This window comes from Bos mutus, chromosome 15 (genome assembly GCF_027580195.1).
Source record: "Bos mutus isolate GX-2022 chromosome 15, NWIPB_WYAK_1.1, whole genome shotgun sequence".
Lineage (NCBI taxonomy): Eukaryota > Metazoa > Chordata > Mammalia > Artiodactyla > Bovidae > Bos > Bos mutus.
Genome location: NC_091631.1, coordinates 31,455,124 through 31,470,250, shown reverse-complemented (window position 1 = coordinate 31,470,250; position 15,127 = coordinate 31,455,124). Strand labels below are relative to the sequence as shown.

General features: G+C 40.8%; 1 pseudogene; it reads right to left on the bottom strand.

Moving 5' to 3' along the window:
• Nucleotides 1–3,331: 3,331 nt before the first annotated feature.
• LOC102284667 (olfactory receptor 52K1-like) lies at nucleotides 3,332–5,798 on the bottom strand (annotated as a pseudogene).
• Nucleotides 5,799–15,127: the final 9,329 nt, after the last annotated feature.

Genomic DNA, 15,127 nt, shown 5'->3' with positions numbered 1-15,127 from the left:
GGCTGACCTCCTTCAGAATGGACTGGTTGGACCTCCTTGCAGTCCAAGGGACTGTCAAGAGTCTTCTCCAACACCACAGTTCAAAAGCATCAATTCTTCAGCACTCAGCTTTCTTCACAGTCCAACTCTCATATCCATACATGACCACTGGAAAAATAATAGCCTTGACTAGATGGACCTTTGTTGGCAAAGTAATGTCTCTGCTTTTCAATATGCTATCTAGGTTGGTCATAACTTTCCTTCCAAGGAGTAAGCATCTTTTAATTTCATGGCTGCAGTCACCATCTGCAGTGATTTTGGAGCCCCCAAAAATAAAGTCTGACACTCTTTCCACTGTTTCCCCATCTAATTTCCATGAAGTGATGGGGCCAGATGCCATGATCTTAATTTTCTGAATGTTGAGCTTTAAGCCAACTTTTTCACTCTCCACTTTCACTTTCATCAAGAGGCTTTTGAGTTCCTCTTCACTTTCTGCCATAAGGGTGGTGTCATCTGCATATCTGAGGTTATTGATATTTCTCCCAGCAATCTTGATTCCAGCTTGTGCTTCTTCCAGCCCAGCGTTTCTCATGATGTACTCTGCATATAAGTTAAATAAGCAGGGTGACAATTTACAACCTGGATGTACTCCTTTTCCTATTTGGAACCAGTCTGTTGTTCCATGTCCAGTTCTAACTGTTGCTTCCTGACCTGCATATAGGTTTCTTAAGAGGAGGGTCAGGTGGTCTGGGCAGGACAGGTTCCCATTTCTTTCAGAATTTTTCACAGTTTATTGTGATCCACACAATCAAAGGCTTTGGCATAGTCAATAAAGCAGAAATAGATGTTTTTCTGGAACTCTCTTGCTTTTTCCATGATCCAGCGGATGTTCGCAATTTGATCTCTGGTTCCTCTGCCTTTTCTAAAACCAGCTTGAACATCAGGAAGTTCATGGTTCATGTATTGCTGAAGCCTGGCTTGGAGAATTTTGAGTATTACCTTACTAGCGTGTGAGATAAGTGCAATTGTGTGGTAGTTTGAGCATTCTTTGGCAGTGCCTTTCTTTGAGATTGGAATGAAAACAGACCTTTTCCAGTCCTGTGGCCACTGCTGAGTTTTCCAAATTTGCTGGCCTATCGAGTGCAGCACTTTCACAGCATCACCTTCCATGATTTAAAATAGCTCAACTGGAATTCCATCACCTCCACTAGCTTTGTTCGTAGTGATGCTTTCTAAGGCCCACTTGACTTCACATTCCAAGATGCCTGGCTCTATGTGAGTGATCACACCATCATGATTATCTGGGTCATGAAGATCTTTTTTGTACAGTTCTTCTGTATATTCTTGCCACCTCTTCTTAATATCTTCTGCTTCTGTTAGGTTTCTACCATTTCTGTCCTTTATTGAGCCCATCTTTGCATGAAATGTCCCCTTAGTATCTCTAATTTTCTTGAAGAGATCTCTAGTCTTTCCCATTCTGTTGTTTTCCTCTATTTCTTTGCATTGATCGCTGAGGAAGGCTTTCTTATCTCTCCTTGCTATTCTTTGGAACTCTGCATTCCAATGGGTATATCTTTCCTTTTCTCCTTTGCCTTTTGCTTCTCTTCTTTTCACAGCTATTTGTAAGGCCTCCCCAGACAGCCATTTTGCTTGTTTGCATTACTTTTCCATGGGGATGGTCTTGATCCCTGTCTCCTGTACAATGTCACAAACCTCAGTCCATAGTTCATCATGCACTCTGGCTATCATATCTAGTCCCTTAAATCTATTTCTCACTTCCACTGTATAATCATAAGGGGCTTGATTTAGATCATAGCTGAATGGTCTAGTGGTTTTCCCTACTTTCTTCAATTTAAGTCTGAATAGGTAGAGATACATATAATTTCTAAACAGTCTGGGGAAACAAAGGAGTCACAAGATAAATGTAGAAAATGCATATGTGAAAGATTGTAAATAAGGGCTTGTGTGACCACACAAATGCTAGTTGTCAGGATTAATACTTGAGAATTCTATAGTATGTAAATTTGTATTGGATAGAGGAAAAGAGAGGGAAAAAAGAAAGCATAGGTCAATATCCCCATTTTCTATGGAAACATGAGAAATGACCCCAGGTTAAATGTGTTTAAAATTGTCTTTAGGGTTTTCTTCATTACACATAAGTCACCTTAATAAAAATTTTTATGAAACACTTTGAAAAAACATTTCCATTTCCCATATGCTTGCTTACCTATTTATTACTTGATACTGGGCCTTGTGATGGGGAGTTCATAGAACATAACATATTGCACTTGATATTTCCTTCTTTGTCTCAGGACACAGACATAAGTCTAGCATCCCTACCTTAACAATCTATATACAGCCCCTAGCATAGATTTAGCACTCAATAATATTTTGTGAATTGACTAGTAAATAAAAGAGGAATTCACATTCTTTGTAAAAACATAAAATACATCTGTGTGCAAATAAAGAGTTGCATAATACATAGACAAATGGCAGAAAGACTTGTCTTACTGAAAGTATTTAATGGGAGGGATTGTCCGTGGGGACATAGAGGCCAAAAGAAGTCAAACAATAAGCCAACTTATTTGAAGAAATAAATCTTAACATGTAAATCTGTCTATATTGGAGCCTATAGCCCTGGAAGATCATGAGCTCCCAAGACTGGTAATATTTAGGCAAAGATGGGGCACAAATTGTCAGACTAAAGGCACATTCCTGCCTCAGATGAAATGTTGGTCCTTACCCAGATCTTGACTGGATAATTTACCAAATCCACTTCATAAATAAATGCAAAAGCATCTTTGTGTTCTTAGTGATGTTGCCAACAGAAGAGTGGGTCTAACCTTTGCCTCTGATAGAAGAATGGGCTTTCTGAGGAGACAACAAAGTCAGCGATTTGAGTCAAGAGGTTACCAGACTACACAGAACCTTGAGCACAGATCAGACTGGTGACTCTGAGTTGCAGGATACAAGTTAGCTTTTTCGGTGTACCAGGAAAGAACTAAGGGCTTCCCAGGTGGTGCTAGTGGTGCCAATGCAGGAGACATAAGAGACAAGGAGTTTGATCCCTGGGTTGAGAAGATCCCCTGGAGAAGGGAATGGCAACCCACTCTAGTATTCTTACCTGGAGAATCTCATGGTCAGAGGAACCTGGTAGGCTATAGTCCATAGTGTCACAAAGAGTTGGACATGACTGAAGTGACTTAGCATACACGCAAGAAAGAACTGAGCATGGAGACTCTGGCAGCCCCCTACCACCTATCATTCCCTCACCCCCACTTCAGCATTCCACCAGTCCCACTCTATCTCCGCCTGCCCCTCAACTTCTATGACTGTCTGATCCAGACATCATTTATACATCCTTTCTCAGGAACAGTCTCAAGTCTTGTTCATGAATCTGCTTGGTCTTGACCCCATAGATGATGGGATTCACCATGGGTGGGAAGAGCAGATAGAAATTGGCAAGAAGGATGTGCGCATGTGGAGCAGTCCGGCTAGCTACCCGGTGCATGACTGAGGAGATGACAGGATGTGTGTTGAAGGTTAAAACGGCACCTATGTGGGACACACATGTCCCAAAGGCTTTGTAGCAAGCCTCCTGAGAGACAAACTATAGAACTGCCTGGAAGATGAAGATAGAAGACAGGATAACAAAAAGCAGATTGAATGCCCCTATAAACATGGCCACAGCAAGGCCATAGATGTTGTTGAAGCGAGTGTCCCCACAGGCCAGCCTTACCATGGCCATGTGCTCACAGTAGCAGTGGGCAATCACTGGACCCTGGCAGTAGTGGAAGCGTCTGTGCAGAAAGGGAAGTGGAGTCATTAGTGTCACAGCCCGAGTCACAGCAGCCAAGCTGATCTTGGTGATAAGTGGCCCAGTGAGGACGGTGCTGTAGTGCAGTGACTTGCAGATGGCCACATAGTGGTCAAAGGCCATGGCCAGCAGCACTGCCGACTCCATGATGGAGAAGGAGTGGAGAAAGAACATCTGGATCAGACAAGCATAGAAGTTTATCTCTCAATCCCTGAACCAGAAGATGGCCAGCATTTTAGGTACAGTTGAGTAGGAAAGGCCTGAATCAATGGCTGCCAACATGGCCAGGAAGAGGTACACGGGCACATGCAGGCCTGTATCAGCCTGAATGATGAAGAAGAGGGTGCAGTTGCCAAGCAGGGCCAGTGTATAGGCTGAGCAGAAAGGAATAGAGATCCAGACATGTAGGTGCTACAGGCCTGGGATCCCCACCAACAGAAAGACTGCTAGATGAGTTGAAGTGATACTGGAGGCTGACAGGGCCAACAGAAATTTCTCTCTCAACAGAAATTCCCTTCCACAGGGCCCTTCTGGACAGTGCACAGTGTCAGCAGGATTACAGTGTTCAAGTTCAAACTCTGATCATTTACATGGAAGGCTTAGCCCTTGATCTTCTAGACCTTAAAAGAAATTAGAAAATAATCCTAATATGAATTGTGGAACATTGTATCTCACCTCTGCCCTTAAAATGCTCATAAAACTATTGAGTGGTCAGGACATTAAACAACAATAGAGCTAGTAAGGCATCCTTCATAAAGGAATTCAGTGGATGAAGAGTTTTTGTGGTCTTTGCGTAGTCAAGTACAGTGCTATGAAGGACACAGATACCCATTTGATTCAAAACTTACCCAGAAACATTCACTGTCTTCCTTTGCCTCCCAACTCAACCTATACTCCTAATTACAAAGGGGCGTTTCTCTTCTGAAATGTAAAGCTTGAATACATAACAAACAATTAAGCCTGATTATTCACTTCCTATGATAATTCACTCCTCTCCAAGTTCTAAATATTTTCTCTAAGAAAGGTTCTTAGAGAACGTCAATATGCCAGCAAATTTGGAAAACTCAGCAGTGGCCACAGGACTGGAAAAGGTCCGTTTTCATTCCAATCCCAAAGAAGGCAAAGCCAAAGAATGCTCAAACTACTGCACAATTGCACTCAAATCACATGCTAGTAAAGTAATGCTCAAAATTCCCCAAGCCAGGCTTCAGCAATACGTGAACCGTGAACTTCCTGATGTTCAAGCTGGTTTTAGAAAAGGCAGAGGAACCAGAAATCAAATTGCCACCATCCGCTGGATCATGGAAAAAGCAAGAGAGTTCCAGAAAAACATCTATTTCTGCTTTATTGACTATGCCAAAGCCTTTGACTGTGTGGGTCACAATCAACTGTGGAAAATTCTGAAAAAGATGGGAATACCAGACCACCTGATCTACCTCTTGAGAAATCTGTATGCAGGTCAGGAAAAAACAGTTAGAACTGGACATGGAACAATAGACTGGTTCCAAATAGGAAAAGGAGTACGTCAAGGCTGTATATTGTCACCCTGCTTATTTAACTTATATGCAGAGTACATCATGTGAAACGCTGGACTGGAAGAAACACAAGCTGGAATCAAGATTGCTGGGAGAAATATCAATAACCTCAGATATGCAGATGATACCACCCTTATGGCAGAAAGTGAAGAGGAACTAAAAAGCCTCTTGATGAAAGTGAAAGAGAGGAGAGATGGATCTGCCCTGTGGTCCCTAGGCTCATGTCCCTGACCTAAGCTGTTCTCCTCAAACATGAAGCACTCTTCTATTGGCTCTTTACTCAAACTTTGTATCATCCCTCTAGTGATTACTATATAGTCAGGTTTCTGCTGTTATACCAGTCATTATGGTCATTCTGCCAGCTCCAACTCACTTGGCCTCTTTCTTAGATCTGTGTCCCCAGGCCTCTGCCCCAGCCCTGCAGGAGCCAGCTGATCCCAGCAGAAGTCCCCCTCCCAGGTATGCATGCCTCTCATCCTGGTTGTGCAGCTCCTTACCGTGCTCTGTGTCCTCATGCCCACCATCCACCACAGGTCATGTGTTCTCACCCCTCAGCATGAGGCTTGGTTCATTTTTTTGGAAGCTTCAGGAAAAATGGTACCATTTTCCTCTGTTAGTGAGGGAAGGGTGGGAAAGAGGGTTATAAAGAGGTCTGACTAATCTTCATGATCAATTATTCTACTTCCAAAAGAAAAAGGAAATAACAGGCCCTGTCCCTGAGGTACAGCCAAAGATGACCCAAGATGGACCTGGTGTCTTCTCTGGGGTGACTCTGGGGACATTCTGTTCCTATCTCCAGTCCTCTGGGGTCCCTCCCCTGGCTCCCCTCACATCCTATTACATCAGGCATGTTTCCCTGGAGGCAGAGCATCCTCTGGTCTCAGTGACCACTGTGCCTCTCTCTACCCTCACCCTCCTTCCTGCAGGGCCTGCCAAGGACACAGCTTCCCCTGAATATGCAAATGGATGCCTGACATGTGTGCTTTCTGAGTGCAACTTATTTAAGTAGGAATCAGCCACAACTGGGTCAAGGTTTGCTATTCATTTTGTGTTTGACTTAATCTGGAGTTTTGATTTTATGCTGTATTGTGGACGGAACTGTGAGCTAAGGTTATGAGTGAGAAATTAGGTTTGAGTCCCAGTCTATGGCTTTGATGAGGCTATTAACCTCTCTGCTCCTTGGATTGTCTCCTTATCTATCATGCGGAGACCTTCATCCCAGTCCTGCCTACCTCTCATGATTTAGGGAAGATCCATTGTGATCACTGGAGAATAACTATCATTATTGCTTAATTAACCACTAATAACAACACTAAAGGGGACACTATCCTACTGTGACTGTTCTCAGCACCCACTGTTCTGCCATGGTCCTAGAGGGGAAGCTTGTTTTCCAAATGGCAAGCTCTGTCTTTTAACCTGAACTCATTCTATGAACCATCCCAACAGGTCCTACTATATCCTGCAGGCCACCCCTCTCTTCCCACAAAGACATCAGGATCCTGCTCAGATGTCCTAATGTTTGTCCCTAAGGGAAAAGGACTCACCTCTCTCTCCTGGAGCCTTCAGAACACACTGGGGTGAGGCAGACCTTCTACACAGAGCCTGTGTCAGTAGAGTCTAAGTTAGTCTGAGGAGACAAAGTCTATCTGGAGGTTTCCATGATCCAGACTTAAGGTTCACATGCTGATGTTGGGAGCAGTCTAGAAGATACCCAGGTTGAGCTGGAAAAAGATCATGGTAATTCTGTTTACTTTTTAGAGGAACTACCATGCCATTTTCCACAGTGGCTGTACCATTTTGTAGTCCCACCAACTATGGCAGGGTTCCAATTTTAGCACTTCCACTGACACTTGTTATTATCTGTTTTTTTTTTATAATAGTCATCCTACAGATATGAAATGGTAGCCCATTGTGTTATGATTTGCTTTTCCCTAATGATTAGTGAGGTTGAGTGTCTTGTGCTTATTGGCCATTTAGATTCAAATCTTTTGTCCATTGTGAATTGCATTATTTTTGTTTTGCTGTTGTAGTCCTTTACGTTTTCTAGATATTAATCTCTTATCAGCAAATGATTTTCAAATGCTTTCCCATACTGTAAGTTACCTTTTCATTCTCTTAATAGTGTCCTTTGATGAACAAAAGATTTTTATTTTCATGATATTCAATTTATTTATCTGTTTTTCTTTTGGTGCCTGCACTTTAGATTTTGCAATGATTTCTTGGCTATGACACCTCATGTCATGAAGCTTTTTCTCTATCTTTTCTTCTGAATTTTATAATTTCAGATCTTCTGTTTAGGTCTTTGGGCCATTTGAGTTAACTTTTGTATATGGTATAAGAGAATACATTTATTTTGTATGTGGATATCTAGTTTCTTCAGTGCAATTTATTGAAGCATCAATAATCAATCTTTACATTTTTAATTGAAGTATAATTAATAACTTAAAATTGTGTATATTTAAGGTCTACAGCTTAAATATGTATTTGGTGTACATCTACATTGTGAGATAGTTACCACAATCAAGTTGAGTATATCTATTACCATTTTCTTTTTTTCTTTTTCTTTTTACCATCAAGATACCACTTAAGATCTGTCTTCTTAGCAGATGTCAAGTCTATAACACAGTGTTGTTAACTATCAATAATTCTTAAACACCATCTTATGCAATTCTCTGGTGACATCAAATACGCCCTACTTCCTGATTTCCTAAATAACACTCTCTGAAAGTTTTCTCCCTCTTATTATGTCTTCTTCTGAGTATCCTTTAGTGTCTAGTTCATCTCTTCTATCCTCTTATGGTGGAGTCTCTTCTCTAGCTGTACTCATTCTTTAGGTGATTTACTCATTTCTCATGGCTCTAACTATTCTGTGATGAATCCCAAATGTCAATCTTCAACTCAGATATCTTTCCTGAACTTCAAATTGGTAAATATAACTTGTTAACCTGATATCTGGAAAAGGGAAAGGCTACCCACTCCAGTGTTCGGCCTAGATAATTCCATGGACTACAGTCCATGGGGTCACAAAGAGTCGGACATGAATGAGTGACTTTCACTTCACCTCATATCTATGCCTGAATATCTAATATAAACATATATTTCCAAGCTCACACATCCAAAACTGAACTGATTCAGTTCCTTTCTTCCTCTACCCTTATAAACCTGCTTTAATCTCAGTATTTCCCATTGCACTAAAACCCTTCTAATTCACCCAATTCCTCAGGCTGGAAGTCTCCAACCTCAAGTTCATCATATTCTCATAACCCTACATCTAGTCCATCCATTAATAAATCCTACCTGCTTCATCTTCAAAGCATATTCCAAACATAATCACTTTTCATTGCCTCTACAATTAATCCTCTGACTCAAACCATCATTTCACTCTTTGAATATAACAATAACTTTCAAATTAGCTTCTCTCTTATATCTTTGTCCCCTTATACATAGAACTCAGGGTAGAACTTTTAAAACTTAAGTCACAGCATAACAGAATCCTTTTCAAAGTCATCCAATATCTTTCCACCTCACTTCAAATGAATTCTAGTTTTCATCATGGCTTACCCCCTATTATCTGGTCCCTGGCTACCCTTCCCAATTCCTACCTTCTCTTCTTAATCACTTCACTCCAGCAACTGTCCTGATTCTGTCCCTCAGATTCACCAATCACATTTCAGACCTCAAGACCTGTCCATCTGCTGGTCCCTCTGCCTGGTGCACTGTCCTTCATACAGATGTTCACATGTCTCATCCAGATCTCTACTTAAATGTCACCTCTGCAGAAAGGCCAACCATGACCACAAAATTGTGGTCCCTGTCATTTTCTATCTTCTTACCCTATTATTTTCTTCTTAACACTTATCAGTACCTATTTGCATCATGTATTATTTTTAAAAAAATTAAAAGTCATGATCCAGCAATCCCACGGCTGGACATACACACTGAGGAAACCAGAATTGAAAGAGACACATGTACCCCAATGTTCATCGCAGCACTGTTTATAATAGCCAGGACATGGAAGCAACCTAAATGTCCATCAGCAGATGAATGGATAAGAAAGCTGTGGTACATATACACAATGGAGTATTACTCAGCCATTAAAAAGAATACATTTGAATCAGTTCTAATGAAGTGGATGAAACTGGAGCCTATTATACAGAGTGAAGTAAGCCAGAAAGAAAAACACCAATACAGTATACTAACGCATATATATGGAATTTAGAAAGATGGTAACAATAACCCTGTATACGAGACAGCAAAAGAGACATGGATGTATAGAACAGTTTTTGGACTCTGTGGGAGAGGGAAAGGGTGGAATGATTTGGGAGAATGGCATTGAAATATGTATAATATCATATATGAAACGAGTCACCAGTCCAGGTTCGATGCACGATACTGGATGCTTGGGGCTGGTGCACTGGGACGACCCAGAGGGATGGTATGGGGAGGGAGGAGGAGGAGGGTTCAGAATGGGGAACACATGTATACCTGTGGTGGGTTCATTTTGATATATGGCAAAACCAGTACAATATTGTAAAGTTAAATAAAAAAAAAAAAAAGTCTCTCCACAGATGAAAAGAACAAACAAACAAACATATGGACACCAAGGGAGTAAGGGGTGGAGGTGATAAACTAGGAGATTGGGATTGACATATATACTCTGTTGATACTGTATATAAAATACACAGCTGAGAACCTACTCTATAGCTCAGGGAGCTCTACCTAATGCTCTCTGGTGACCTAGTGTTAGTCGCTCAGTCATGTCTAGCTCTTTGCAATCCCATGGACTGTAGTCTGCCAGGCTCCTCTGTCCGTGAAATTCTCCAGGCAAAAATACTGGAGTGGGTTGATATTTCTTTCTCAGAAATGGTGAGCTAAATGAGAAGGAAATCCAAAAAAGAGGCATTATGCATAGCTGATTCACTTTGCTGTACAACAGAAACTAACACAACTAACACAACATTGCAAAGCAACTATACACCAATAAAATTTTAATTAAAAATTAGATTAAAAAGCAAAAACTAAATAAAGTCTCTCTTACTAACCTAGAAGTTCCAAGAGAACAAGGATTTTGTCTTCTTTGTTCACTACTATATTCCTAGTACTTATAAAAATGCTGACATATAGTAGGTGCTCAACGATGTTCTGTACAACAAATATCCTTAGTTGAATAAAGGTCTGCCCAATGATATCCCAAGTTAACAATGAGTGGCCATGCCTATCCCTGAGGCACATCAAGATAAGGGAGATCCTAAGCTTAGCTTTGAGCACTGTGATACTGGAATAAAATCTAAGAGTCAGCTTATGAATCTGCTATTGCCACTTATTCTCTTTATTAGAATCAAATGTGTCTCTGGAATAACTAAATGAGAGAATAGCCAAAACTCAGTATCTCAGAAACTTAATTCTTGAAGTATGAGGCTCCTATGAGAATCTATGGGAATCTATATGCTGAGAACAAAGCCTACACCACCTTTCTCTCTGTCATCTGGGCCATGCCATCTCCCACTACTTCATCCCTCCACTATGTGCATTTAAAGCTACTTAAAGTTGGATTCTTTTCAGTTCTTTGTATCTCCAAGACAAGGCCAGATACATACTAAGTAAAGAACATACATTTGTTGAGTTCCTGGTTGTCTAAAATAAGTTTCATGTCTGCCTGGCCTACATTTGATTGGAATACCACTGAACAAGCTGATCATTCAACAGCTTTCTCCCCAAACCTAAAATCACACAATCTCATTTTAAGCACTATCAGAGAAAAAGATGGATTCACCATGGTATTTGACTTCACAAAACCCATTGTGTGGGAAGATGACTGAAAAAGAATAATGTAGAAATAGCAACAATCATCTATTAAGAACGTATTATGACCCAGGCACTGTGTTAAACATCTTATATGTAATGTGACAACTCTCCCTATATTTATAGAGGCTAAGAAGCAGTTATTAACTAAGGTAACACTAAGCCATTTAGGTATGACCTAAATGAAATCCCTTATGATTATACAGTGGAAGTGACAAATAGATCCAAGAGATTAGATCTGATAGACAGAGTGCCTGAAGAACTATAGAGGAAGTTCATAATAGTGTACAAGGGGCAGTGATCAAAGCCAACCCCAAGAAAAAGAAATGCAAAAAGCAAAATGGCCGTCTGAGGAGGTCTTGCAAATAGCTGAGAAAAGAAGGGAAGTAAAAGGCAAAGGAGAAAAGGAAGATATACCCATCTGAATGCCAAAGAGTTCCAAAGAATAGCAAAGAGAGATAAGAAAGCCTTCCTCAGTGATCAAGGCAAAGAAATAGAGGAAAACAATAGAATGGGAAAAACCAGAGATCTCTTCAAGAAAATTAGAGATACCAAGGGAACATTTCATGTAAATATGGGCTCAATAAAGGAGAGAAATGGTATGGACCTAACAGAAGCAGAAGATATTAAGAAGAGGTGGCAAGAATACACAAAAGGATTATACAAAAAAGGTCTTAATGACCCAGATAACCATGATGGTGGATCACTCACCTAGAGCCAGATATCTTGGAGTGCAAAGCCAAGTGGGCTTTAGGAAGCACCACTACAAACAAAGCTAGTGGAAGTGGTGAAATTCCAGCTGAGCTATTTCAAATCCTAAAAGATTATGCTGTTAACGTGCTGCATTCAATACTCCAGCAATTTTGGGAAACTGAGCAGTGGCCACAGGACTGGAAAAGGTCAGTTTTCATTCCAATTCCAAAGAAAGGCAATGACAAAGAATGTTCAAATTACCACACAATTGCACTCATTTCACATGCTAGAAAAATAATGCTCAAAATTCACCAAGCTAGGCTTCAACAATATGTGAAGCAAGAACTTCCAGATGTTCAAGCTGGATTTAGAAAAGGCAGAGGAACCAGATATCAAATTGTCAACATCTCCTGGATCATAGAAAAAGCAAGAGAATTCCAGAAGAACACCTACTTCTGCTTCATTGACTAGGCTAAAAGTCTCTGACTGTGTGGATCACAACAAACTGTGGAAAATTCTTAAAAAGATGGGAATACCAGACCACCTCACCTGCCTCCTGAGAAATCTGTATGCAGGTCAAGAAGCAACAGTGAGAACCAGACATGGAACAATGGACTGGTTCCAAATTGGGAAAGGAGTACGTCAAGGCTGTACATTGTCACCCTGCTTATTTAACTCATATGCAGAGTACATTATGTGAAATACAAGCCTGGATGAAGCACAAACTGGAATCAAGACTGCCAGGAGAAATATCAACAACCTCAGATATGCAGATGACACCACCAATATGGCAGAAAGCAAAGAGGATCTAAAGAACCTCTTGATGATGGTGAAATAAGAGAGTAAAAAAGCTGGCTTAAAAGTCAACATTCAAAAAACTAAGATCGTGGCATCTGGTCCCATCATGTCATGGCAAATAGATGGGGAAACAATGGAAAGAGTGGGAGACTTTATTTTGGGGGGCTCCAAAATCATTGTGGATGGTGACTGTAGCGATAAAATTAAAAGACACTTGCTCCTTAGAAGAAAAGCTATGACAAACTTATTACAAAGCAAAGGCATTACTTTGCCAACAAAGGTCTGTCTAGTCAAAGCTATGGTTTTTCCAGTAGTCATGTATGGATGTGAGTGCCGAACCATAAAGAAGGTTGAACACCAAAGAATTGATGCTTTTGAACTGTGGTGTTGGAGAAGACTCTTGAGAGTCCCTTGGACTGCAAGGCGATCAAACCAATCAATCCTAAAGGAAATCAATCCTGAATATTCATTGGAGGGACTGATGCTGAATATTGATGCTGAAGCTCCAACACTTTGACCAGCTAATGTGAAGAGCTGACACATTGGAAAAGACCTGATGCTGGGAAAGATTGAAGGCAGGAAGAGAAGAGGACAACAGAGGATGAGATGGTTGGATGGCATCACCGACTGAATGGATATGAGTTTGAGCAAACTCCGTGAGACAGCGGAGGACAGGGAAGCCTGGAGTGCTGCAGTCCGTGGAGTTGCAAAGAGTTGGACACAACTGAGAAACTGAACAACAAGGTAACACCAAAGAGATTTAAAGTAGTCAGTATCACACAAGCAGCATTTGATAAGATATTGTGTGGACACTCATTGTGGCTCTGAGGATCAGAGACAATTCATAAAAATAGAAACTTTGATTTAGGCTTCAGTGGTTTCCAGAAAATGCTCATTATACCTTATCTGCCATGTTTTACACATGCTGTTTTCCCTCCCTCATGTGCCCCTTTCTCCAAGCCCACCTTGTACTTCTAAACCCGAAATCCTTGACCCTAATTCCCTGCTAAATGAGCCTCTGTCTTTTTTTATGTCTATACATATCTTATTGAATTAATTAACTTTTGTATGTCTTACCCATTCTCCAAACCAGGGTGAGACCTCCTTGAGTACAGGGGCATACTCTTTCAACTCTGTGCCCTAACATCTTGCATAGTTCTTTGCATATAATAGATTCTCAAACAGTGATCACTGAATTGGATAAAATAATAAAAACTCTTACTTTTTATTGAGAGTTTGGCATAAACCAAGCAAAATGTTCTATGCCCTGGATATATCATCTCATTTAATATTCATTGCCTCCTCATTTTATAAAGAAATGACATTCAGAGAAGTAGCTTGCTCCACCACCCCACCACCACCACCCCACAAAAACAAAAACAAAAACCACTGATAAACAAATTGGATTTGGAACAGATGGAAGGGACCAGGAGGGAAAGCAATATTAGTTTTATAAATAAATAAATATATATATATATATCTTTAAATGCATTCCTGTGCCAAAAACCTTTAGGATTACTTGTGCTCAGGGGTCTCTCCACCTAACTCTCTCCTACCCACACTGAACTTGCAGGGTAGATTTTCTCTGGTGTCCTATCCTTCCCTCCTACTCCATCAAAGTCTACATTTCCTAACTTCAATTTTCTGACTCTTTGCAGCATCCCAGAGGTCTTTTTAGTGCCTTCATCCCCAGGGAATTTTTCACTCTCTGCTAAGGCCCTAATAACAAGATAAATACTCCAGCTCTTTTGTTCCCCACACTCCAAGCCCTGCAGGACCTGAGGCTCCATTGCCACTCCCTACCCCAGACCCGGTAAGCCTGTGTGTTCATTCCTACAATAGGCACAGTACTCAGCAGATCAAAGACCAGACAGCTACTAAGATAATTTTCTCCTGAGGTATTCTCCACTTCATACAAAAAGGCTTAGGAATCATCACACCTTTTGATCACCGTTCTGTGCCACGTGGTCTTATTGCTCTTCAGATACGTGCCTCCCATAATGATTCCTCCTAGTAGTCCCTGACATAGGAATCATCCCTTTTGGGTCACAGATGAGAAAGCAGGTGGAGAGAGGTTAGGTGATGACTGAGATCACACAGCTTGGCAGGGAACTTCCAGGTGCTTATGAGCACCTCTAGTGACAGAGAACTTGCTCTTTTCCTTGTAAGACAGCCTTGTTCCTGAAACTTTAGCTTCTATTCTTGTATATTTTTAAGTAAAGGCTTTCTCACCCCAAATACGAAGATAATTAGGAATAAAGAGGGTGAGGGGCATTTTGTTGTTGTTGAGTCCCCATTTGCATAGTGGGAAAAATGAAGTTGGAATATTTTTTGTTAAGCAAAATAAATGCTCAGATTCCAGGAAAGAGGTCAAGGTGAAAGTAAGGGCTTTTGGATCCTCACTTTCTGGCCTTCTCATTAATATTTGAGTTAGATCCCATGAAAACCAAGGGGGGAAGATTGCAGGAATTTGGGAAATGATGCAAGGCAGAAAGTGGGTTAC